Below are 27,815 nucleotides of genomic sequence, written 5' to 3'. Positions count from 1 at the left end.
ATTTAATAGGAATTTTTCTCCTCTGAAGGCGTGGCACCCTCTCCTCTCCCCCATTTACTTTTCTACATTCCTTTCTCCTTTCCCATCATTTCACCTGCATTTACTGTGTCTTTGCATTAAGGCTTGATTCATTTTGTCCCTTTTCATAGCCATGTTTTGTTCAGTCCTTCAGAAGACAGAAATTGAACACCTGCCCTGTGGACAACACCTCTAAACACTGCAGAGAGAGATTCAGAGATGAATAGCCCTGGCCCTCAGGGTTCTTATGGTCACAAGCGCCGTCCAGTAAGAGCAGCCCAGGGTTATGAGTAACAAGAGCAGACACTACGGCAGGAGCTTGCTTTAGGGACATTGCCTTGTTTCATCCTCACGGTGACCTCAGGAGGACAGTGCCATTGTTAACGCCGTTTAGCAGATGGTAAAACTGAGGCCCAGAGAGGGGAGTGCCTTGCTTCAGATGACTCAGCAAGGCAGTGGCTGAGCCAGGATTTGAACTCAGGCAGAATGGTGGCAGAGCCTGTTTGCCTAACTTCTAAATTTCCCTAACTCTCTGGAACAGAGGGTAGTAGGAGTGCAGCAGACAGGACAACTAGCCCTGCCTGGAAAAGTCATGGTAGGCTTCCCAGAGGAGGCGTCCTTAGGCCGGGGCTTGAAGACGAGGTATTTACCAGACAAATAGGGGAGAAGAAGGCTGTCTTAAACAGAAAAGACTCCTTATGTGGTCCTGGGTTCTGAGGGCCCAGCTCTTCTCACCCTCCTTCTCCGAGGAGTGGGGGAACGGAAGTGCAGAGCCTTTATGTTTTGTGACAGTGGGATCCCCTTCGCGGGCCACCTCCTCGATCTGAAAGGCTCTATCTGCAGCTACTGAATTCCCTTCAGCTCACAAGTCTTAATAGCAATGTCATCCCCTTCTGAAAGCTTTCCTGGGCTGCTCCGTATCTTGCTGCCGGTGATTGAAAGCAATCCTTCCTTCTCTCCTCCCTCATACCTGCCTGTTTGCATTAAAGTTCTTGAGTTGGACTCCATCAGTCTTTATTTTTTATTTATTTAACTTATTTTTTAGAGACAGGGTCTCACAATGTCACCCAGGCTGGAGTGCAGTGGCATGATAATGGCTGACTGTAGTCTCAGCAATCCTCCTGCCTCAGCCTCCCCGGTAACTAGGACTACAGGTGTGTGCCACCATGCCTGGCTAATTTTATTTTATTTTTTTGAGACAGAGTCTCGCTCTGTAGCCCAGAGTCTGGAGTACAATGGCGCAATCTCAGCTTACTGCAAGCTCCACCTCCTGGGTTCAAGTGATTCTCCTGTCTCAGCCTCCAAAGTAGCTGGGATTACAGGCGTGTGCCACCATGCCCAGCTAATTTTTGTATTTTTAGTGGAGAGGAGGTTTTACCATGGTTGGCCAGGCTGGTCTCGAACTCTTGACCTCAGGTGATCTGCCTGCCTCGGCCTCCCAAAGTGTTGGGATTACAGGCGTGAGCCACACTGCGCCTGGCCTCTGGTTAATTTAAAAAAATTTTTTGGCCAGACACGGTGGCTTCCATCTTTAATACCAGCACTTCAGGAGGCTGAGGCAGGAGAATTGCTTGAGCCCGGTAGTTTGAGAGCAGTCTGGGCAACATAAGGAGATCCCCATCTCTACAAAAAATTAAAAAAAAAAAAAATTAGCCAGGCATGGTGGCGCTCTTCTGTGGTCCCAGCTACTAGGAGGTTAAGGTGCAAGGATTGCCCGAGCCTGGGAGGTCAAGGCTGCAGTGAACTCTAATCACACTCCAGCCTGAGTGACAGAGCAAGACCCTGTCTAAAAATAAATAAATAAATAAATAAATAAATAAATAAATAAATAAGTCTAATTTAAAAATAAATTTATTTTTGTAGCGATAGATCTCACTCTTTTGCACAGGCTGGTCTTGAACTCCTGGCCTCAAGTGATTCTCCCAAGTTGACCTCCCAAAGTGCTGGAATTATAGGCATAAGCCACCGCAGCCAGCTCATTCGTCTTTGTTACTAGACTATGAGCTCCTGGAGGGCACTGGTATACTCGTTTGCTTCTTACTTGCTTCTGCCCAGGCTGGTTTAGTATCCTACTCATAGAAGGTTCTCAGTAACCGCATTTGGTGAATAAATGGAGGAGAGTGGGAAAGCTGTGATCGAATAGGTATCTCTTGTCTCCTCTTTACCCCTTGATAAATTTCATAATCAAGCAAGCTAAAAATGGAGATGTGTGTCTCCACCAGACAAGGTCTGGACCACTCTGCCAAGACAGCACAAAGAGCAGGACACTGCCAGCAACCAGGCGGGTTGAGACAGAGTAACCCAAGCTGCTAGCCCGTAAAATCTCTCCAGCCTGGGAACAGGATTAGTGCTGGGGCTGGGACCTAGCACTGAGTCAACAAGCGGAAGTCATGTTGCCCTAGTTATCGGGGAGAGGGCTGTGAGGGCCAGGAACCAGGCAGGTCACTGCATAGTCCATCTTGAATTCAGTGAGGCATTCCGTAGGGCCAATGACACAGGAGACATTTGACACCATAGGGTATAATATCAACTCTAGGCAGCCGTCAGGGCCACTGCCCAGGGGATCAGGGCTCTGTCTTGCTCTTTGTTATTTTTTGTTTGTTTGTTTAGAGCTAGTTTTTAAAAAGTTTAATTGAAAAAGTAATACATGCACATGATCTAAAAATTACAATGATTCAAAAACGTATACAATGAACATTCTGCCTCCAACCATCAACTTGCCAACTCATCTCCTTCCGCAGGTACAGCCATCATTAAAACTTCTTTTCCCAGAGAGGCTACATGCATGCATATGCAATATTTCTATATTTTCTTATGATGACTTAATGAGGCCATTGTGAACTGAATACATTTGCAGGTGTTGATGATATTGTTATAGTTGTTGGTGCTCTGGAAAAGGGATATAAGGCCCATTGAACTTCAGAACTAGAAGACTACTCTTGCACATTCTGAATGACATTCGGTAATTAAAAGTGTGGAGTAATAAAATTTGGATATCTCAAATATTACCTGGAAAAAGGCTAGTCTGACTCAAGGGTGGTGGAAAAATGATGTAAGGATGCATGGTTAGTCACAAATGGTATAGGAAATGTTAGGCCATTGTAGCAAGTGCCAGTACATTGTCAGGATGGATTGTAAGAAGCATAACTGATAGAGATCAGGAAATTATTTGTTGGGTGAATTCTTGTTAAAGTATTTCTAAATGTCCAACTTATTGGTTACTCTGCTATACACTGGTAGAGACAAATAAGGTAACTTCTAGTTGAACAGAGGACCAAAATGCACTCATATAATGGCAAAATAAAGGGTGCGCTTAATAAACCAGTTGATGGAATGAGCATCATTCAGTCTAGGGAAGAAAAGGCTAAGAGATGACTCACTTACTGAAGTACATGGCAAAGTAACTTGAGTTTCCCCAGGCCTCACCACCTGAGTAGGGATGACCTTCTGAGCGGCATTGTACCCAGAGCCTGCCCATAGCAAAGGACTCCCAGCTGTCTGGACTGCCTCTGGGTTATCCTGGGAGTTCCCAGGGGCCTGCTGCTGCTGGGCACCCTCTGGCACCCTGGAGTGAAAGCTCTGGGGAATCTGGGGGGCGGTGGGGGAGAAGATTATTCAACCCTCTTCCCTCTGTGTGAGCTTTCAGTCCCAAAGCTCTACCATCTGTGCTCTGATTTCCTGAACGACTTCAACAAGGTGGTCTTTCCCAATTTCCCTTTTGCTCCCGCTGCTCTTCACAGAACCCGGGTATGTATGGCCGAGGGACGCTCAGAAAGAACTGCTCTTCCCCTCCAACGAGCAGGACTGTTTGACTCAGGGTAGGGCCTGGCGGGTCTCCTTTCCTACAGAGCAAGTCCCTCCCCACCCCCGGAGGCTCCCTGGCCTTGGTTCACACTGGGGCCTAGGTTCCCTCTAATCATAACTAGCAAGTATTCAGTTGTTTTGAAAAAAGATTCTAATCGATTGTTCTATAAGGAAGGTCAACCAAGAGGCCGTGGATATAAACAATAACAGGGAAGATTTAGTGAGTGGAAAGGAGGGATGATGTTAAGGAAAGTTACTTCTGTGCCCTAAGGAAAAGGGCACGGTCTTTCTTGAATAGTTTGGAAACAGGTCCTGGAGCTTTTCAAGCTCAGCCCTTGGTATTCCTGAGGTGGACTGAGGCGTTCCACCTTGAAAATCGAATGTAGTGGTCTTTTCCCTAACTCAGGTAATGTAATTTTTCCATGTAAATTTTTTCCATGCGTTTTCTTCCATTTTAAACCTTTAGCACCTGCAGGCAACACAACTAATGAAGAAGTAGTAAACAGATATGAATGGGAAAGCTTGAAAACCACCAATCATGCTGAGTTTGTGGCTTTTTTTTTTAAAAAAAAAGAACATGTGTGCTTGTGGTTTTATACTGCCTGCTCATAATGCAGCCATATTTTCTGCTATTAAAATTGTTCTTAGTTCATGGGATGGAATGAAACAGACCATTATTCCAGGGTGTTCCCGGAAGAGCCTCATGTTTCAGGAAGCACACTTCGACTTTTAGTTCTCCACCACCTGAGTACACTTGAGTGCTGCTGTTGTAGACTCTGGAGTATTCGTTTCCTTTCCTTTCCCTCCTCCCTCTGCTGTTCACATCATGGCGCAGATTGACTCCCAATGTCTGCCAGGCTAAAGATAACCTCTCCAACTGGGCGATCACCCACAGGCTAAATATATTCTCAGGGGTGAGTTGGGGCTACCCTGACAGTGACTCCAGGCAGGCATTTAACCACTCGTGGCATTAAGTCATCTTAGGAGTTGGAAGGAGCTTGGGAGGGGGGAGGGATTACCACAGAAGGATGGCGAGGGGTAGGAATGAAAGAGGCAGAGAGTGATGGATAGGAAGCTGGCAAAGGCGCTTCCGATAAAGGAGGACATGCCGTGCCACATGGTGACTCCCGCAGAAGCTCAGTCAGTCTGCGGATTTGGCTGCTCCCAGCAAAGACTCATTTCTGTCCGTTATAATGTTACTTTCATGGAACTCCCAGAGGGAAAAGTCCAGTGCTAATCAGGGCTCAAGAAGTCAGTGGACTTGATGTACAGAATGGGGTGTTTAATTTTATGATGCAGCTATGGGTTACATGAGAGACTAATAAAAGAACTCCATAAAATGTGGCTTGCAGGAACGGGGCTGCAGCCTCTGCCAGAAGGTCAGCCTGCTCAGAAGTGGTTGGAGAGCCGGGCTGATTTCTAGCTGGTATGGCCACTCTGGTTCTTCAACTGTTCAAAGCCTTCTGAACCAGTTGGTAACTGGCTGCTGCTCTTAGCTTCTCAAGCACAGCCCTGCTGCACTGGCTGCCCGGCCCCCACCCTGGAACCTCCCCACAATCCAATAAGCAGATGCAGACGACCTGCAGATCCTGCTCTGTGTCATGTCCCTGGTATCACAACATTTCTGAATGGCTAGTGCTTCTGTATCTCTGGTTAATACTTTAAATATCACCTGTCCTCCAATATGTCTTCCTTGGGATTTGTTCTTTCAAATACCTGTGGAACAGACCAGGGACACAGTTCCGTAAAACTCTCCTTAACTGATCCCAGGCCAGTCCAGGGTGCTCCAAGGAGGCTTTCTTGGGTGGAGGAGGCCAGCTGCTCTCATGGTTGCTACAAGGACACACTCAACCTTTCCCTTGAATCATAATTGGCTGCCTCAAAGGAGAGTCTTAATAGGCACAGGAATGACATCAGGGTTAAAGAATATTTTTGGAAGGAAGAGGCAAATTTGCATAAGATTTCTGAACCAGGAATTGCATTTGTCACAGAGTTTGAATTAGAGGGATGCTTAGAGCACATCTGGTCTCTCTTCATAGCCAGCACGGAACCCCTCCATATCGCCTCTGACAGGAGATAGCTAGCCCCTTCTAGGTCACGTCCACTGATAGGGAATTCAGCTCTTTGAAAGGAAGCCTCTTGGGTGAACCAGCAGGAGCTGAAATCTTCCTAAACAAATCAAAAAGTGTGAATCCTTTTGTTGAGCTGAAATCTTCCTATACAACTCAAATTTTGCCGCGTCACCTAGATGGAATTGCAAATCCAAAGATGGCCCAAGAGTAAGCAATGACAGCTACTAATATGTCTGATTTTATCAAGTGAACCGAGAGGCTGTGAGATCATTCATTCAGCCAGTTTCCCGAGTGGCTGCTAAGTGCTGGTGCCTGGTGCTGGAGACTCAGCAGGCACCTGGAAATGGTTCTGCTCTGAGAGACCGTCCAGCCTCTTTGAGCCAGCACTAGACAGCTGGGGACCCCTGGGAAATCAGAGGGGTCTAACCTTTGCTTCTGGAGCCAATTCCAGGCTGGGGTCCATCCTTGGGCGGGGGCCGTCCTGGGTGACTCTGGGCAGGAAGCTTCTGTCTGTGGTCCTCCTTTTCTCTACCGGTTACTAACAGCCTGTTGAGCCTTCTGAGAGCGTGGGGCTGTCAAAGTGGGCTCTCATTGACAGACACTGAGACGGAGAGGCGGAGGGTTGTTTGCCATCTCCCTCCTCACACCCTCTGAAAATACCTGTAAGAGTCAAATGACATTTTGTAATGCATTTTGCTGAATTAACAATTGAACAAGCTCTTGTATCTTTCATAAACAAGAAATATTACACAATTTAGATAAGAAAAAGGCGGACAATAAAAGTATTTATAACCTCATCATCTACAGGTAACAATTTGGTGTTCGTCCATGCCAACATTTTTCTGAGTATATGTGATATATCCGTGTATGTGGGAGATACACACACACACCCCCACACAGACACACACGTGCTTTGTAATCTGCCCTTTTCACCCAGTTGTTTTCCCAATGAACACAATTTTAAAGTGAATCTAATTATTCAAGGATCTGTCATTAATGCACATAACTTTGAAGGATTCATCCAAAGAAATCAGATGTGGAGAACAAAGAGTTAAATCATCTCAGAAGTTAAGGAGGCATTCCCCAGGGACAGTAGATCCAGGGTGTCCTGGATTTCTATGAAAAGGCTGGGGCGAGATAGAGATTTTCATTAGATGGTGCCCTGTCTGCCCTCTACTCAAATCTTGGCCCCGTGAAGAGAGCCGGGGAGGGGATTTCTCCCCTATAAATCAGTGGGTGGAAAGCTTGGGGATGAAGCTGCAACTGTGGCAGGCCCTGCTCTTGGTTCCTTTAGACTCATGGACCCATGGAAAGGGCTACCTTGGCATTCATGGATGGGCTTTCCTAGTCTCAGGTTGCTGAAGAGAAGCTGAACGTGGGGACGTGGTGGGACTGAGAGGCCTCCTTCCTTCCCATGCCTTAATTGGGACTGACCCCTTATATCCAGCTACACTGATGGCCCACAGGGGCCATCCCTCCCACCATTCACAGGACTGTGATCACTGAAAGAACCCCCAGAAGCCGGCCTTGAACTTCAAAGAACAGATATAAAAAAACAACTCGGCACCTACAGGGCCTCAGTGGGCAGCGAGAGGGAGAGGAAGCATCCGCCGAACAGCCCTTCATGGAAATCACTGCTGGAGTAGACAGCCAGGGCAGAAGCGCAAGAAGGACATTCAACCACAGTATCCCAAGCAAACAAACAAAAACAAAGAAACACAGACTTCCTGGAGCTTTGACTAAAATACTCATTGGATACATTAAAGCAGGCTGAGAAGGCCAAGTGCAAGAATATCCCAAATATAGAACAAAAACACAGAGGTGGACATCACGAGGGCAAAAGAGGAGACTAGGAGGCTAGACCCAGGAGACCTAATAGGAGTTGCAAGAGAAAGAGAAAAATGAACACACGAAAGAGAGAACCATGAAACAAATGATAGAAGGTGATTTCTTTGAGTGAAAAAGACTTGGGTCTGAGGTTTAAAAAGAACTCGTGGGGTTCCTGAAAGTCACATACCTAAACCCATCCAAATTAAATTCTTGAACAGCAGGTAAAAAGAGAAACTTTTGCACCCTTTAATACAAAGAGAAAAACATTAATTACCAAGAAACAGAAAAGAGACAGTGTCACACTTCTCACCTATAATAATGGGAAGCTGGGCCAGGCGCGGTGGCTCACGCTTGTAATCCCAGCACTTTGGGAGGCCGAGGCGGGCGGATCACGAGGTCAGGAGATCGAGACCACGGTGAAACCCCGTCTCTACTAAAAAAAATACAAAAAATTAGCCGGGCGTGGTGGCGGGCGCCTGTAGTCCCAGCTACTCGGAGATGCTGAGGCAGGAGAATGGCGTGAACCCGGGAGGCGGAGCTTGCAGTGAGCCGAGATTGCGCCACTGCACTCCAGCCTGGGCGACAGAGCGAGACTCCGTCTCAAAAAAAAATAAAAAATAAAAAAATAATGGGAAGCTGGAGAGAGGGGAATGAGGTCTATAAAATACTTGAGCCAGCTAAAATACCTTTTCGCTGGCCAGGGGAAAAAAAAAGTTACACCCTTCCGAGTAGGTGGTATTACAGGCACGCGCCACAATGCCTGTCTAATTTTTATATTTTTTTGGTAGAGGCAGGGGTCTTGCCATGTTTCCCAGGCTGATCTTGAACTCCTGGACTCAAGCAATCCACCTGCCTGGGCCTCCCAAAGGGCTGGGTTTACAGGCATGAGCCATCGCGCCCGGCCTAATTTTTAAAAATCGTATCACCGAGTGGACAAGACAGGGGTGTTGCTGAAAATGTCAGACTCAAATTTGGATAGCAGCAAGAAGAATTTCTTTGGGGGGGAAGTAGCTGATGAGGGAAGTGTGATTTTGACATTGGTGCCAGTTAAAGATGACTCAAATATGGAACAAATGGAACCAAGTGTTTCTTCAACTTCTGATGTCAAACTGGAGAAGCCTAAGAAATACAATCAAGGTCATCACTTCAAACACATTAACAATTTACAGCTCCACAAAAAGCTGGATGCAAAATACCAGCCCTTCCCTTGCCGACCACTTTGCCTCCCATTAATAAGGTGTATCAGGACACTTAGCGGGACTGGTGTCAACAACTTGGTTTGAGTGCTAATGGCAAGAAAGTAGGAGTTTATCTGAGGCTCTGTAGCATGCTTACCCTGAACAACAGCAAGATACGCCTGAAATGTCACAAGAGACCAGATTACAGCGATGTTCGAGGAAACACAAGGCAGTGACCAAGAGAGCAAGAGGCTTCAGAAAAGTTATGAGATGAATGAAAGAACAGAAGAGACTAATACAGTTGAAGTGACAACTTCAGTGCAGGGAGCCATGTTGGCATCATGGGCAAAAATTGCTGCAAGAGCTGTTCAGCCAAAGGCTGTGAATTCATGTTCCAATCCTGTTTCTGTTGAGGGCTTTTGGATGCAAACCTCTGATGTCAGGTGGTGTGTGGTCCATGGCAGACGTCTCTCAGGAGACACAAAGGGCTGGGTATGCCTGCAGTTTCTTGCAGATCAGGCCTGGGTGCCTACCACTCACAGGAGGATGATTTCTCTCTTCTTGTTACCTGCCTGCATTTTCCCATCCCCAGGCATAGAAGATAATATGTTATGCCCCGACTATGCTAAGAGGAATAAGAAGATGATGAAAAGATTAATGACAATGGAGAAGCAGCAGCAACCTCTTTGAATACAATGTACTAGAGAAGGAGGGATGTACGTTCAGACCGTGTAACCTATTATGAAGGAAAGGAAGAGGAGACAATTTGAATGAATCTTCGTGATCTGCAAAACAAAAGCGTAGTGACTAGGACTCCACAGTGAAGATGGTTGACCAGTGACACAGCCCCATCTGAAGAGCCCCTTTCTGTAAGTCTGAAAACCCATTAAAATAAAGTCACCGAAAAGAAAAAAGTATATCATCCAGGTATCCCATCTGAGAAAAATACTCCAGAAAGAACCTTAAGCAAATCAAAAATGAACTGAAATAGGTAACTCAAGATAGGAGATGAAGAGAGAAGTTGGTTGTGGACAAATGGGTCTCTCCTCTCTCTCTCTCTCTCTCTCTCTCTCTGTCTCTGTCTCTGTCTCTCTCCTCTCCCTCTCCCCTCTCTCCTCTCTCCTCTCTTGTCTCTCTCTCTGTCTTTCTCTCTCTCTCCCTCTCTCTCTGATGCAATTGCAACAGAAGTCCCAGCTGAACCCAGGGGTAGCTTTGGAGCTGAAGTTTTTCGGCATTGAGATGGGTCTGGCCTTTTCACTTTTTATCTTGGCCTTGAGGAGTAGTTGCAAGGAGGTTGCCCCAGGGAGGGAAGCAGACCTGGGGTGTGGGAGTTCCCTTCAGCTTAGGGCAATTCCTAGAGAGGGACTCAGCTGTGAGCTGTCTGCAGCCAACATTCAGCAGCTGAAGGGGAAAATACCATGTATGATATAGTGCCTTTTATGTGAAATTATGTATGTATGTATGTATGTATGTATCTGTTGTGGTGTGATAGGAGATGTTTAACAGTCAGCCCTGGGGGCAGGGGGCGGGGGAAAGCCGTGATTTGTAGCTTTTGCTGATTTTTGTGGTGTAAATACTTTTATCATGGCTGATGTCAAACTACCAATGTGATGTCACTGAACGTGGAGCCCGAACAGGATGCACACGGTTGCCTCTCATGAGCACACAAGCTGGCTTCAACACACCGCTGTATAAGCATAAGGAAATTTAGGGGGAACGTGGGCAAGGGGAGAGGCGTGTGGAACAACAGTCCTGGCCTTTGGGCATCCTGTTCAGTAGGAGAGCATTGAGTTTTTTCTCTGTTTTCTCTCCATATGACTAATTTTCTTTATTGGGGTCAAATTTCTAATCCTCCTCTCTACTGTCCCCTGCCCCTTTCCCCCCTACACCCCTAAGTTGGTATTCTTCGCAGGTAGTGTTTGAGAAGTCATCTCGAATACTTGTTCATATTGAAGTCCATGTGGCTATCAAAACAAGAATCGGCTTCTAGGTAGGTGCTTACGAGGATCGATGTGATAGTGAATGTCAGGGCATGGCAAACTTTATGTAAGGGGCCAACCAGTAAATATTTTTGGCTTTGTGGGACATATGGTCTCTGTTGCAACTGCGAATCTCTTGCAGGACATAGTTTGCTGACTCCTGTTTTAGATGATACCATTGTATCATAAGCCTCTACATAAGTGTTAATTACGGTTATTTCAAAGGACCCAGAGAAAGAAATCTTTTAACTCTAGAAATTTAGACCAACCACTCAGAGGAGGGATATAGGCTGTGGGGAAGGTTTTTTGATTCAGCCGGCTTTGTGACAGTAGCTGTATGCAGGATTTTTTTTTTAAACTTCTATTTATCCAGGGTTAAATAAGATGAGAAAAAGAGAACCCCTGGATTCAACAACAACAACAACAACAACAAAAACCCTGCAAACCTTAAAAAACCAAAAACCGAATTCTCTGATAAATCCCTTTATGTGTTAGGATCTTGTTAATTCAGAATTTAGAAAAATATATTAATACCTGGGAAGGAGGCAGGCACTCACCATTACATTATCTGTAAAGAAAGATATAGTGGGTTGATTAACACAGTAAATCAGGTCAGGTGGGCAGAAACCTTCATACAGCTAAGAAACTAAACTCTTCGTCATCTTTCTAGCAAGTGAAATATTTGAATGTTAATGTGAAACCCACAAGTTTTTATTCATAAAAATGGATCATGGTTGGGTACATGGTGTGTGCCTGTAGTCCCAGCTATTTGGGAGCCTGAGGCCAGAGGATCACTTGAGCCTAGGAGTTGGAGGCTGCAGTGTGCTAGGATCATGCCTGTGAATAGCCACTGCACTTCACCCTGGGCAACACCGTGAAACTCTGTCTCTTTTTCAAAACAATGGATCATGTAGAACCTTTTTTGTCAATACTTGATGAGTTCCTCCAGGATGTTGGTAAAGATACTAAAGCTACAGTTACCCAAATATATTTGGGTCAAGTCTCTTCTCCTAGCTTCAGCTTTTCCATCTTTAAATGAGTATTTTAGATTTCTTAGACAGTGCTATGGTTTGAATGTGCTCCCTAAATTTCATGTATTGGAAACATAATCCCCAAATTCTAATGTTGACTAGAAGTAGGGCCTTTGGGCCAGGCTTGGTGGCTCACACCTGTAATCCCAGCACTTTGGGAGGCCAAGGTGGGTGGATCACGAGGTCGGAAGATTGAGACCAACCTGGCTAACATGGTGAAACCCCGTCTCTACTAAAAATACAAAAAATTAGCCAGGTGTGGTGGCGGGTGCCTGTAGTCCCAGTTACTTGGGAGGCTGAGGCAGGAGAATGGTGTGAACCCGGGAGGTGGAGCTTGCAGTGAGCTGAGATTGCACCACTGCACTGCAGCCTGGGTGATAGAGCCAGACTCCATCTCATAAAAAAAAAAAAAAAAAAAAAGAAAGAAATAGGGCCTTTGGGAGGTTGTTAGGGTTAGATAAAGTCATCAGAGTGGGGCCCCCATGATGTGACTGGTGGCTTTATAAGAAGAAGAAGAGAGGCCTGAGCTGACACAGATAGTCTTGGCCACTCTCCATGTGATGCCTTCTACATAGCACGAAGGCCCTACCAGAGGCCAGCACCATGCTTTTGGACTTCCCAGCCTCCAGAATTGTAAGAAATAAATTTCTTTTATTTATAAGCAACCTAGTCTCAGGTATTCAATGACAGCAACAGAAAATAAATGAATACAACCTTATGAATTTTTGTAAAATTCTCTAAAAATATTAAGCCCACTTACTAGAATATGCCCTGTCTTCTGACCACCTCTTGCCTTGTTGTTGCACAGTATTGACTATATAAGAGGCCAATTCCATTTTGGCTTCCAATTGTCTTAGGATATATATGTGTCTGTGTGTGTGTATATTTATATTTTGGCAATGAGAGAGTTGTTTTCTAATAGAAAGTTCTTCTTTCATCATTATCTACAATGGTTTGCTTGTAAAAATCCTTGCAGATTACATGGAAATCTCCACTAATCACTGAGTATCATATTTTTTTTTGTAGCTTTCAATAAATACTTGTTGATTTTCCCCTAGAGACCCGGAAGCTCAGAGGAGACTTTAGTGTCCAGAAAAACCCACTCAGGTTATGTTGCAGTTCTCTGTCAATAACTCTTAATCTTTTCTGTTTCACAGATTTCTATGGAAATTTGGTGGAAGTAAAGGGGAATTGACTAAGGACCATTAATATATGTATGGAGTGAATTCTGGTCACTCCTTTTGAAAATCCTTAACTACCACGTTTTATATTTTACTTGTGTTATTATCTGACACCCCAAAATGCTGAAGTACACAGTGACCTCAAAACAAGAGAGATGTGCACAGGATTGGACGGGTTCATTTGTTTATTTTAATGCAAAAAGGAGGAGATAGGCAACATTTTTTGAGAAAAGTATTTTTCTAGGATGGTATTACAGCTTAATCTTGCATTGGGGAAAAGCACTAGACTAAACTGAAGCTTTGGTTTTTATCACTAGACAGTTCTGAGTTTAAACACATCCTTTCACTCCAGTCAGCCTCCATTTTCTTTACTGTAAACTGAGAAGACTATATGGGATGGTAGGAGATTAAGCAAGAGGCTGTATCTGGAAGTGCTGGCTACACGCAAAGTGTGGTATTGATGAGGGGGATTCGGTAAGACTGGCTCCTCAGAATCCACCTCAGTCAGCACTCAGATGAAATCATGACCAAGGGATGGACATGCAGAGGCCATCGTTCTTGCCTTGAACAGCAAATGCTACTTGCTGTGTGGCCCAACAGTCCTGTGCCTCCATTTGTTTCTTGCTTCTCCGACAAAAAGATAAACATTTAGGGAGGCTCTAACGTGGCTTGAAATGAGCACATAGAAACCACCACGCCAGTGAAGTCACAGTAAGTATCTCTGGTCTGCCCATGAGAAATACCTATGTCTACCATAGATCCTCTCCTCCCCTCTCCTCCACACATGCACACAGTTAGCCTCTCCTTTAAGCTCCAATTAAGGTACCAGCCGCTCTATGGACCCTTCCCTGAACTGTGTTCTTTTCTCTCTTCCAGGCCATAGGATTCTTGTCCGTCATATTGTAGTAGCATTTACTGCTTATTTTGTTCATCTGTTACTGAAGTTAGTTTATTGTGTACCTACTATGTGCAAGGCTCTGTGCAGATCATAATTATATATAGCCTTGGAGTTATATATTACCTGGAGAGGGACTCAGCTGTGAGCTGTCTGCAGCCAACATTCAGCAGCTGAACGGGGAAATAAGGTAGGTTAGGTCAGTCCCCCCAGCATCCTCCACAATAGACTCTGACAAGTCCCTTACGATGAGTATTAGCATCGTTTATCTCTGTATGTGTTACACTCCTTGAGGTCTGGGATCGCTTGTGGCACACGCATTCTTCACATTGTCCAGCATGCAGAGTGGACAGCTAAGGGTCCAGCCATGAGTCACCCTACCACCTGCTAGAACGCTGGGATAACATGGTAGTGAGTAGAGCACATAGTGATAAAAGTTATATATGCCCAATTTCAAAAGTTTGGAAATACAGACAAGTACAAATTTACCTATAATTTCACCCTCCAGAGATGACATCTGTTGATTTTTTAGTGTATTTCATTTTAACCTTCTTTTATCTACGCCTTTATTTACCTGATTTGGAATAGTCCGCTTGCAAAGTTTTATACCCCATTTTCCCATACCGTTACAAATTTTGAAAACTTAATTTAAATGTCTATATAATATTCTATCATATTGATGAACCATCCTTTATTTGCCAATTTCCTTATTAGACATTTAGGTTGTGGTCAATTTTTTCACTATTATAAACATTACTGTAATGAGGATTTTTTATAGCTATGTCTACATGTCACCATGCTTATGCATCTGATTATTTTTCTTTGATGTATTCAAAGAATTTAAATTACTATCCAAAGGGTATAAAATGTCTAAAATTATTGCCAAAATGCTGTCAGAAAGGTTTATCCTTTCTAGTCTTGTCAGCAGAGAATGCTAGATTTGTCATACCTACACTAACATTAATTGTATTTTTCAATATTTACAAATTCAACTAGAGTGTATGGAGCTCTGGTTTTACTTTTACAGATGTCTTTGATCATTAGTGAACTTAAACATTTTAATATATTTGCTGGCAAATTTTTATTCTTTTTTCTCTGAATTATCTGTTTATGTTTTTAATCACTTAAAAATGGAAGTGTTGGTATTTTTTCTATTGTGTGCTACAGAGAAACTGCTAAAGGTTTTAAAAACCATTCTAAGTCACCTGCATGTCTTTTGATGCCACACCATCCATGGCCACCTTAGAAGAAAGATTAGTCCCAGATGTAAAAGGCAGTTTCTTCAACTACAGCCTTGGTTATGTTGGGTTATTGTGCCATTTGTTCCTTTGATAAAGAGTGCGCAAGGAAATGTGAATACCATTTTTTTTCTTTTTTTTCTGCAGCATGCTTGCTTTCCATTAAGCGGATCCTTTGTGCTGAAACAGATTTGCAGGCCTGCCAAACCAGACGATGCTGCTGGCAGGAAGATGCACATGGGCTGATGTTAATGCAAGAGTGAGAAAACCTCTGTGGCATAGTCACAGGAGGTCAGCCCAAATGTAGAATTTCCTTCCTTCCTTCCTTCCTTCCTTCCTTCCTTCCTTCCTTCCTTCCTTCCTTCCTTCCTTCTTTCCTCCCTCCCTCCCTCCCTTTTTTTACTTTCTGTAATTCTAAGGTGGCAGGAACGACTTGACTCATTAGACCATATATTTTTTCAGAAATGTATTTCTGAAAATATATTCTCTGTTTTGTATGTTTTCTCTGTTTTGTCTCTGTTTTGTATGTTTTTCCTGGGTAATACAGATTTCTAAAAACATTGAAAGAGTAAAGCCTTTTTTGGAAGTCCATTCATAAGATGTCCAAGAAGAATTCATCACAGAAACTTCAACCAATCTTTTTAAAAAGTAGACTCCAACAGCTCCCTTCAGATGGGTATTATTATCATCTTGATTTTACAGATGAAGCTTAGAAAAGTTAAGCAATTTGCTCAGGGTCGATAGCCAGCAAAGCAACAGCATCAAAACTTAGATCCAGTTTTGCTGATGCCAAAATGCATGCTCCAGTCTATACCATTCAACTAACCTAGCTGTAGCCTCTAATTATGTGAGATCAGAAAGCTCTAGTTAGTCTTTTATTTTTATTTATTTATTTTTTTGAGATGAAGTTTCACTCTGTCGCTCAGGCTAGAGTGCAATGGTGCGATCTCTGCTCACTGCAACCTCCACCTCCTGGGTTCAAGCTGTTCTCCCTGCCTCAGCCTCCTGAGTAGCTGGGATTATAGGCACCGCCACCACACCCGGCTAATTTTTGTATTTTTAGCAGAGACAGGGTTTCACTATGTTGGCTGGGCTGGTCTCGGACTCCTGACCTCAGGTGATCTGCCTGCCTTGGCCTCCCAAAGTGCAGGGATTACAGGTGTAAGCCACCGTGCCCGGCCTCTAGTTATAGTCTTTAACTGTGTGTGATTGGAAAGCCCATAATGGATCCATGAGGCAGGCCCTGCAGGGAACAGGACACCACTATGGAACATTTGCTGCAGTATTAGACCATAAGGCTTGGAGAGTCCGCAAACTGCCGCGTGAAAGAGAATTCTTAATGGCGGCCAGGGCAACCATCTTCTTGGAAAAATGGCAAAGGAGAAATTGGACACATTGGAGTAAAAAAATACAAAGAAGATGGTTAATGACTTCCTCAAAGACTTTAGGAACTCCCCCTGTGGTGGGTCAGTTTCAGAGTCATTGCAAAATGCTATGGAGTTTCTAGGGCTACAGAGGAGGAAGAGTAGGTCCCAGCAAGATGGAAGTGAACTGCGAGAGGCGCTACTATGGTATAGAAATAGGATCTCAAGGCCGGGCACGGTGGTGCACACCTGTAATCCCAGCACTTTGGGAGGCTGAGGCGGGTGGATCACGAGGTCAGGAGATCGAGACCATCCTGTCCTGGCTAACACGGTGAAACCCCGTCTCTACTAAAAAATGCAAAAAATTTAGCTGGGCGTGGTGTTGGGCATCTGTAGTCCCAGCTACTCCAGAGGCTGAGGCAGGAGAATGGCGTGAACCCAGGAGGCGGGGCTTGCAGTGAGCCGAGATCGCGCCACTGCACTCCAGCCTGGGTGACAGAGCGAGACTCCGTCTCAAAAAGAAAAAAAAAAAAGAAATAGGATCTCAGGAACCAAAAGGATGAGCCTCGGGCATGGAGGGGCTTGAGCGGGAGAAAGACATGCCAGTGGATTGCCAGGGAATGGGCATGCCTTGGTTTCAGATGCCAACCCCTCTCAGGTGCATGGTGAATTGTCCCTGTTAACTGAGTGCCCTATTGTAACTGTAAACAGTGCTCTCAGGATCGTGGGCTTGGCTGAGGGGACGGAGTGCTTTCTGGTTTGGTGGAATCGATTCTTTAAGTCAGTGGCTTTCTGACTGTTTTGGATCATGACTCACAGGGAGGAGTATGTTTTCTATTACAAACCAGTGACCCAAACACATATAGATAGTCCCCAACTCACAATGGTTCCATATATGATGTTTCAACTTTAAAATGGTGCACAGTGCTATGCATTCAGTGTGGTCCTCGGGTTATGTCTGGATGAACCCATTGTTAAGTTGAGGAGCATCTGTATAAGACTGAAGGAGAATTTCATGGCACAATATTTACCCTTTTACTATGCAAGATGCACTCAGATATTTCCTATCCTCTTCTATTCATTTAAGCAAAATCACTGGCACCTCTTGCTAAGTTGATTCCTCAATCCATTAATGGGTCATGGCTTACTGAGTGAAAAATCACCGTTTTGAGTTGCACCACGTATCTACAAGTGGAAGTAGTCACTTGGGCCCCTTGGAGCCACAATCAACAGCATAGAAGTTGCATATAGAATATTTTTTTCTTTTTAGGGAGAAGAGACTAAAAGGTAGACATGTTAATTCTAGTTAACCTCTGCCCCTTTAGCCTGCAAATAACTTCCCCTGTAGTGGATTTGGTATTGTCCAGAATGTGGTTCTGTAAGGCCAGGATTGGAAGCCCATTTCGAATACGTGCAGAAGTTTCTTGAATACCGCTCTAAGCTCAGTCTTGCCGAGATAGGGCGTCATCCCTCACGAGCTTCCCAGGACCCCTTGGCTGTGCACACAAAGAGAACCAGGCTTTTCTTGTTTGGGCCTTTGCTCCTTCCTATTTGATTGAATTTGAAGAGGAACTGTTTGCCTTCGGCCACACATCCTGAATCATAATCAGGATGCTGCTGGCACAGAAAACCTGCTCCCACCCTTGCCTGAAATAACTGAACAGGGAAGTAGAGTTCCTCCCCTCTCCAACCTTAAAGAAAGAGGCTCATAATTTATTGTGTGCTGGCAATACATCAAAAGTCAGTTCAGTCACTTACAGTAAAATCAAGGAGGGCAGAACAATGAATACAGAGTGGGGTTAGAACACCTCATTAAAAGGAACAAATTGTTCAGTTGACACCTATTCTGGTGTCATATTTGTTAGCCAGAGTCCAGTGGCCTTTGGAGGTGCTTCCCTGGCTGTGGGATATGAAAAAGGCATAAAGCCACACTCTCAGCTTTTTCAGTTTTTCAATTCAGCACACACGCTTTGCTCCAACGATGTATCAGAGACCCTGTGACTAGGGTGTATTAGTTCTCTAGCACTGTGCTGCTGCAACAAACTACTATAAACTTGATGACTTAAAACAACAAAAATGTATTTGCTTTCCGTTCTGGAGACCAGAAATCCGAACTCAAGGTGTTGGCAGGGCCACATTCCCTCTGAAGCCTCTGGAGTTCTCGAGAAGCCTTCTGTTGGTTCCAGCTTCTAGCGGCCCCAGGCATCCCTTGGCTTATGACTGCATCACCTCAATAGCTCCCTCCTTCTTCACAGGGCATTTTCCTTCTCTTTGACTGTCTCTTCTCTGTGTGTCTCTTAGCAGATATTTAGCACTGGATTAAGGGCCCACCTGGATAATGAAGGCTGGTCTTACCTGGAGATCCTTAACCTTATTATCATGTGCCCCTAAGAATAAAGATCTGTGTCATAATAGCAAGCAAATTACACCCAAGAACATTAACAGTAATTCGATAGAATCTATTACCAAGACTCGTTTTACTCTAACAAACAATCACAGAGAAGGGTGATGCTATGATTGATGTTATGGTGTCTACAATTTTCAAATGTTTTAGCAGAAATATAGATCGAGAAGCCTATGATCACAAAAGTGTGAAGAATTGTTAAGTCTAGGTGGAAGTTATATGGATGTTCATTGTTTTATTCTTTTGACTTTGTTTAATGCTTGAAATTATTCATAATTAAAAACTTGGGGGAGAGTGGGGGAAGAAAATTCTTGAAGCAAACTTTCTTGACCTATCTCTCATAGGCTCTATGGAGAGTGGGGTGGAGGCGTTTCAGGGACCAGGAGGCTTCCAAATTTATATTTGAGCTTTTGTGGTGGCTGCATGCAAGCGTGTGTGTGTGTGTGTGTGTGTGTGTGTGTGTGTGTGTGTGTCTGTTTCTTTCATTTTCTGGGGGAAAATTTGATTGTAGCATTGTTCAGTACGGTGAATAAGAGCATGGAATTTAGGCAAACCTTGTTTAGGGTCTTGAGTTTGCCTCTTACTAGCATTATGACATTGACAAACTTGTTTAATGCCTTGAACCAATTTTCTCATCTGTGAAGTGGGGATAGTAACAGTTCCCCTTTCACTGGGATATTGAAAGGAATAAGTAAAAATATACCTTTAATAATAGCTAACATTTTTCAAGGGCTTTCTGCATTTAGAGCACTGTTTAAAGTGTTTTTAGATGTGACCATCTTATTGAATTCTCGTAACTCTGTGAGCTAGGCCCTAGTATCACCATTTTGCATATACGAGAACTGAGGCACAGAGAAGTTGTGTAACTTGCCCAAGGTCATACCGCTATTAAATACAAGAACTGGGATTTGAACTGAGCAAGCCAAATCCTCTCCCTAGTATCTTTACATCCCACTTTGCACAGTGTCTCGCCCATGGTGAGCACGTTGGTAAATGTTTGTGTGACGGCACGTAGGAAATCCCTGATAAACACTGAACGACATCAGGAATTTCTTTCCAGGTTGTTAGAAGGGTGCTAAATGTGTTCCTGTTGTGGATGACAAAGTGTGCTCGTTTAGAAAAGAGGCACATTTTATGATGCTGATGTCCAGTCCTTTGAAATAATAGCTTTAAAGCTCACGTTTGAATAAGCTAGTGGAAAAAGGGTTAGTCTAGTGAAGACTTCTGCTCCCGTTCCAATCAGCTGCTGAGGTTGGGCTGCCGCCAGATTGATGACTCTTCTCCCACATGCAAGAGGGCGAAGCACTAGGGTGTTACCAGGAATTGAGACCTGGACGGGTTGCAGGACTGGGCACCCAGCCAAGTCACACCCAAGCGGTGGGCGCTTGCCAGCTTTGGGCCTAGGCTGTTGCCCCCGAGAGACTGGGCAGGGCCGGCAGCTCTTTGCTTGCTGATTCTCTCATCTCCCAGAGCAACAGCCTGGTGCAGACTGTGGTCACCCGTGGGAATGTTCCTCCCCCATCGGCGGGGCCTGCAGTGCCCCAGGGTGTGGCCACATGCTCCTTTGGGCTCATACAGATGTCTGTACTCAGAGGACGCCACTGTGCCATCGTGGGTTCAGGGCTGAAGCGCAGGACAGGGGCTGCTTGCTTTGAGACTCAACTTTTGGGGCCCTTCACTGGGCTCCTGCTGAATGCATAAAGTATTTAATGTGGGGCATTTTAAGGCTATTAGTGTGTCAATACTGATAGAAAGAGATTAGAGACTTTGGTTCTAAAATAAACTCTTTCTCTGATTTGTTATACAAATTTGTGGAATTCACGTTTTCTCCTCTCCAGGCCTCAACTTCCTCATCTGGAAAATTAAACTTCCTCCAGTCCTATCCATATCGCTGGATTACGCTGAGAACCAAATGAGATGATCAGTAAACTTCAAGACACTACACAGAAGCAAGCAGCCATTTTTTTCATGCAGCTGGGTGTTACAGCCCTGGCTCCTTCCAGCTGCTCCCCTGTGGGAAGACTCTGTCCATGGCCAGCCTTGAAGGGCTGGGGTTGGATTTGCTTCAAAGAGGTGGCTGGATTCCTGACCTGAGGAAGGAGGAGCCCAGGAGCAGGTGTTGGAGGATCGGCGATTCAGCCCCTTTGACCAGGCTGAGAGCCTCCCTCCGTTTCCAGCCTGGGTGGGTTGGGATCTCATTTTGTTAGGTGGGAACTAAACGTTTCCTGACTCAGCGCCTGTCGGTGTTCCGTGCTGTGCTTTGTGAACTGTCTTTCTTTGGCTGTGCTTACTAAGGGTGAGGGGCACCCTTGGGAGGTGAACAGTATAACTGTATACAGAACTGAAGATGGGACAGAGGCTCTGATAAGGCTCCATCTCAGCACAGGAAGGACCAAAGTGGAGAGAAAGGAAGGAGGGAAGGGTGACACTGGCCGAGTGGCAGCCACAAGGGACTTTGATATCGTCACCATGGATTTTTGTCAGGAACAAAACAAACTTTTCAGACGAATTTTTTGGTGGGGGCCAGAGAAGGGGTAACTCGGGAGTTGCTTTCCATGTGACTAAACATTGTAGCAAGGGCCTAGCACTCCTTTTTTTTTTTTTTTTTTTTTTTTTTGTGCATGGAGACACAGCTGCTGTTGCACCAGAACAGTCTTCTGATGGCTACAGAGTGGTGGAGGGAGGGAGGCCTGGCCCAGGGGTTCCCCACTCTGTTTCAACCTGAACATGTCCCCAGGACACTGGCCAGGAGAGTGGCAGACCGGAACTCATGTCACGGAAAGTAAAGGGACTGAGGGGTGTTTAGCTTGGAACATTAGACTTCATGTACCCGAGGGAGTCTCGTGGGGAAAGGTACACTTCCCACCCCTAAGTCCTCCTGCTCTTCTGCTATTCTCCAGGGAAGAGTTTGGCTCAATATGGGAGAGAGCTTTCTATAAGTCCACACACCTGAGAGTGCTGAGGCAGAAACTGGCTAACCACGGGAAGGAGCCCGTGAGGAGGGGATTCCGGGACAGACGGGGGTTGGCCTGGATGATCTCCCTCCACGTCCAGAGGCTGCCATGTCAAAGGAAGATTCTGCAGGGTCATGGTGAATTCCTACCTGACGTTCCCGCAGCCGCGCCGCCAGAGCATCCTCCACCATGGAAATACCCTTTAGGACTGTTGTGCTGGATCTTTCCCCACAGCGATAAGCCTTCGAGGTGCTGTAAAGATCCCCTGCCCTCTGGTTTTGCTGGGAGGGGAGGATGGCTCACATCTGTCATTCTGGTTTCTGACCGGCCCTTTTTTCCTGTTTCCTATTCCTTCCTTATCCTCAATTTGTTGCTCTTGGCACGAGAGTTTGTGTGGATTTGTTCATAACAATTACCCTCTGCCTTGAGACGCATGTGGAATGTTTTAGGGATATTTTTATAAATCTTGGGCCATATTTTTTATGGCTGGAAATTAACCAGGGAACTGCAAACATACGGGGTTGCTTATTCAGCTTTACATCCTGAAGGCGAGCTGCCTCCCTGCCTCCTACTTTCATACCCTAGCTCTTTGGACCATATGTACTTCCTTGGACTGGGTCCTTCCTTCCTGACATGGACTTCATGGTTACTTGCAGCTCTGAGTAAGTAACCAAGACTATTGCTAAGTCTTCTGGTCCTCTTCTTACTTCCTAGATGCAGTCATTCTCCTTGATTTTCTTTTTCGTGCTTCAATCCTTGCCTCTTCCCGTTCCACATATTTACTCCTTCTTAGAAATCCCTACTCTTGGAGCTGAAGGTACCTGCCCATCCCAGTGTTTACGCCTTCTCCCTGACGGACTCATGTGGATTATGGATATTGAGGGGAGTGGGCTTTAGGTCCCTTTGAAGTGTCTTAGTTCTTTTAATTTCCCAAGATCTTTTGGGAAATGAGTTGACAGGATGATACATTCCAACAAGCATTGTTTTTCTCAAACATGATTGTAAAGCCCTGGTCCATTTCCACATTTTACTCATTTTGATCATTCTTTTTTTTTTCCCCTTTAGATGGAGTTTTGCTCTTGTTTCCCAGGCTGGAGTGCAATGGCACGATCTTGGCTCACTGCGACCTCTGCCTCCCGGGTTCAAGCCATTCTCCTGCCTTAGCCTCCTGAGTAACTGGGATTACAGGCGCCCGCCATCACACCCAGATGATTTTTGTATTTTTAGTAGAGACGGGGTTTCACCATGTTGGCCAGGCTGGTCTCAAACTCCTGACCTCAGGTGACCCACCCGCCTTGGCCTCCCAAAGTGCTGGGATTACAGGCATGAGCCACTGCGCCCAGCCTGATCATTCTTTTCAGACTCCAACATAAAGTCATTTTTCTGGTTCCTCTTATTTCAAACTTGAAATGCTAATGCCTGAGGAAAACTGAATCTTGCATGTGATCCTACAAGGTTCTGTGTATCAGTTCACGCCTCCACATTAACTGAGCAGTGACTACCCAAAAGACACTGGGGTGGACACCGAGGACAAAGAAGTCAATCTGACAGCTTCTTGCACTCAGGTGCTCAGAGTCAAGGAAGGTGACATCGGCCCACCGAGGCTTGGATTCAGCTTATGTGGAGGAGGGGCGGGGGTGGTGGTGATGTCTTCTTAGCTAAGACAGTGAAATCTCAGGTGGGTCTTAAAGTACAGGAGTTAGACTTTGCTAGGGAGACAAGCCTATTATGGGCAAAGGAGCACTGTTGGGAATAGCAAGGGTTTATAAGAATTTTATAAAAATAATGCTATGTTTAGAGATCAAAGAGCAGCTGGGGGTAAGTGAATGTAGTACAGGGGGTGGGAGCAGACAGAGGAGGAGCGATTGGGAAGTCGTCTCTCTCATAAGGAGCCTTGGGCATCATGTGCAGAAGTGTGGACTTCGTTGATGAAAATCATTTATCTCTACAAACCCCTCACTTCACCATGACCTTTCTGTAGGGCTTCCCTGGCCACTGATGGATTCATCATCTCATTGTGCGATGCTCTGAAAGACATGCATGAGTTTGTGTTTTAGAAAAATCCTTCAGGCTGCAACATGGAGAACAAACAGAAAAATCCTTCAGGCTGCAACTTGGAGAACAAACAGAAACAGCAACAGGCCAGTCACAAGGAAACGCACTCGACAATTTTGCAATAATCCGGTTGAGAACTGTGTCTATGAAACCAGCTGCATCTGTCTCACGGAGTGCATGTCAGTACTGCCCTGCCACAGCCTGTGACGTGGGCTTCACCTGGAGCCCAGACAACCTCTGCCTTGACTCTTGGTCTTTGTGGTCACTCATCACCACCCTTATCAGAACTCATGTTGTTTAGAGAGGCCTCGACTGCAATTTTATCACCCAGATGGTCTGGAGAATTCCCCTCGGGACACGCATGCCAGAGAAATGGCAGGATATATGAAGTATGGCCTCAGGTCACCGGTGGACCAAATGCTTAGAGGGAAACAGGTTCTCTGTGTCTCAGCCGAGTTCAGGTCAGGCTTACCATTTCTGGATGTCAAATGCAGTCCTTATTGCCATCCTTGTGTGATGGGATGCATCAGTGGGGCTAGGGAGGCCTACCTGTGTTAATGTGAACACCAAGACTTCCTGTTCGTGGCTTCGGACATGTTTCTGCAGGTTTTTTGGCTGTACCTTGGTAGGTTCCTGTATTACCTCACCCAGCCGAACATCTGCTGGTGCCATCCTGAGGGGTGCTAGAAGCTCCCGTGTACTCTGCAGGCTTCTACCTCCGAAAGACCAAGACCTGCCTCTGGACTTTGCCTCCAAAGGTTTAAAGCAGTTTTTGCCTGCATGTCCTAGACGTTCAGCAGAAAAAGATCTCCTCGTGCTCCAGCACCTTTGGGGAAACCAGGGGCTCCACAATGCTCAGCAGTTTAATTTACTGCAGGTCTTCTCAACATCTTTAATTCACAGTATGTATTATGAATCTGCAAGAGGGGGTAAGAGTGTGAATAGTCCATTTCCCACACCCATTTGACCACAGAACTTCCACCACTTCTGGCCTTGGTAGAGGCTCCTCCCCTGGGGAAGAGGAAGCACAGCTAAGGGCCCAGTCTGGTCTGGAGGAGATGCTGAGGGCAGCCCAGCTTGGTCTCCTAGACTTTAGGGGTAGGCGGGTGGTTCGGGATAAGGATCAGCAATGTCTGGATTTGGCTAGGGCAGTCCGAGCTCACACAGGTTGCCCCAGTATAATTATAATAAACTCCCTCTTTTTTCTCCCCAAAGGGTCCTGGTTTGGGGCATCAATTCTATGATCCTGGCCATAGTCACTGCAGACCTAGGGTCCCGCCACTTGGCATTTTGAAGCCCAAAGGGCAGCTCATTGTTAGACTCTGCCCCTGCCCATAACATGGTCTGATGTCATCCTTTGACTCACCACTTGCTCCCTGACAACCTCTGATATTTGCCACTGGGTCCCAGATTCTTTCCCCTTTGTTCAGCCACCATATTCAGCCTGGCAAAATGCCTCACCTTTTCAAAAATAATTCTGCAAGGGGTTGGCAGGAAATCGGTGCCCCTAAGACCCACAAACCTTTTGCGGTAGGTGTCTCTTCACAATGCCTCGGTCATAGCTTTTCTGGGCCTCCTCAGTGCGTGAACTTTTGGAGGCCTGTTGCCAAACTGTTTGCCTGCATCACTCTTTCTCCGTGTTCTCTTGTCTCTTTTTATTCCTGCTACTGAAACAGCCATCTTCCTGCTGTCAGTTGCTCTGAAGGAATTTGTGTTGGAAAATATCAGGAAACCATCCTCATTTAGGGGACGAGAGAAATAAAAGAGGAAAAAGGCCAGCGGTGGCTCACACCTGTAATCCCAGAACTTTGGGAGGCCGAGGCAGGTGGATCACCTGAGGTCAGGAGTTTGAGACCAGCCAGCTTGACCAACATGGTGAAACCCCTGTCTCTACTAAAAATACAAAAATTAACTGGGCATGGTGGTGGGTGCCTGTAATCCCAGCTACTCGGGAGGCTGAGGCAGGAGAATTACTTGAACCCCGGAGGCAGAGGTTGCAGTGAGCCGAGATCATGCCATTGCACTCCAGCCTGAGCAACAAGAGTTAAACTCCGTCTCAAAAAAAAAAAAAAGAAAAAAAGAAAGAAAAGAAAAGAAAAGGGCCAAGCAGGCAAGAAACCAAGTAGATGGTAAATTAGGGAGATCACAGAACCCACTGAGAAAAATAAGAGAATTACAAATTTAAAAAAAAATTCAAAGGGGTAAGTAATAGCCTATTGAATTTGACTTCAACTATTTTTCATTTTTTAAAAGTACTTCTGTTGGTAAATTAACTTTCAAAATGTCAATGGTTGGCTTTCCAAAATTCTTCAGTCGGAAACTCAAAGTGGAAAGAAGATTCATTGAAGAAATGCTTTTCTTTTTATCTGACACGAGTAAATGGTAAGAATTATCTTTAATATTTGCAAAAGCCTCAAAAAATCACCAGTGAAAAACACAAAAGGAAACTAGTATCAAGTATTTAGGATCTCTTTTTTATTATAGACTGTTTTGGATATAAATCCTACACACCCAAGTCTTATCTGGTTTTAAATGTCCCCGGCAATGGAGTTGCCACATTTTCTTCACGGATATTTTGTTTAATGTTCTTAAGTATGTCCGGGACAGACTCCTAACTCCCTGTCTCTCTCTCTGTCCAAACAAACAAAAAAGAAACTATTTTGTCTTTTAAATTTAATCTACTAAAAAATTACTCAAGCTCTAAATCTTAAAAAGTAACTGTTCCTTTTAATAACCATTTTGTACTTTTTTCCACCCCTCCTCGGCTGTATAGCTTTGCTTTGCCTTCTTTAGAGGATGTAGAAGTATTTTTTCCTCTTGATTCTTTTGAAAGTATGGGTTTATTTGGCTTTAATACTGTCATTTAGGCATTTCTTATATGTATGTGTTTATGGTAGTTTCAAATTGTCCTTCATACCATAATTTTCAGCTCATTCCCCTGTTGTAGAGTCTTCATGATGATTTTTCTCTGACCAAACTAAACAAGAATCAGACCAGAACCCAATCTCAACAAATCCAAGACAACTGAGCACATTGGCTAGTTTCATTGTCTATGCGTCCCTCTGGTTCTCAGAAGATAACTGACTAAAGTTTCTTTCCTACTGCTTCTTTTTTTAAAAAATATACCTATGCACATCAACCTATATCAGTATTTCAAGTTTTGTTTCAAAAGATGCTTCAACTCCATTATGTAAATCATGACTTAAAAATGTAAAAGAAATATTTGTACATAGACATTCAAATCAAACCTTGATTCCACAAGCTCCTCCTTATTTTGTTGACTTTATTTTTAAGAGGGAAGGCCATTTAATTAAAAAAATTCTCCTTTTCTTTCCTTTTTTCCCTGCTCCCTTCCCCCACCCCTCCGATTGTCTCCTAGGACCAGGAAGTTTATATGTAAACAGAAGCCGTAATCAGACCCCTGACCTCCTTCGGCTTTCAACCCAGTGTTTCCACAGAGGGATTAACCCCAAATACCAACTTGCTCTCAGAGGCAAAATTGTTCCCCAGGCGGGTATCTCCAAAGGTTTTTCTTCTCTCTAGGCTTTCTCATTCACCCTGCAAATAAGTCTCCTCAAAGGGAGGCTTAAAGGCAGCCGCTGGAAAGCAAATTGCCGGGCAGGCTGGAGCCAGAGCGAGGCTAAGAATTCTCTGGACCCTCAAGGCCCTTACTCCGTCCTCCCCGAGTTGGCCGAGTGGTTGTGTTGCCTTCCAGATGCATGGGTGCTATGGGAAAGAGCCAGGTTGCTGGGTGTGTGTGTGTGTGTGCACGCACGTGCACACCTGCTCTTGGGTTTACACGCTGGAGTCTC

At 45.0% G+C, this 27,815-nt stretch overlaps 1 long non-coding RNA gene and 1 pseudogene across 2 annotated transcripts in view; both read left to right on the top strand.

Annotated features, from left to right (window-relative positions):
- LOC101178612 overlaps nucleotides 1-27,815 on the top strand; it is a 45,977-nt gene that overhangs the window by 933 nt on the left and 17,229 nt on the right. The window lies entirely within an intron of this gene.
- LOC100585438 lies at nucleotides 8,669-9,802 on the top strand (annotated as a pseudogene). Its single transcript, XR_004032365.1, has one exon. The product of XR_004032365.1 is annotated as a developmental pluripotency-associated protein 2 pseudogene (transcript).

This window comes from Nomascus leucogenys, chromosome 11 (assembly GCF_006542625.1).
Source record: "Nomascus leucogenys isolate Asia chromosome 11, Asia_NLE_v1, whole genome shotgun sequence".
In the NCBI taxonomy this organism is placed as follows: domain Eukaryota; kingdom Metazoa; phylum Chordata; class Mammalia; order Primates; family Hylobatidae; genus Nomascus; species Nomascus leucogenys.
Note: the sequence above shows the minus strand (reverse complement) of the source record. Positions and strands in the feature narration are given on the sequence as shown.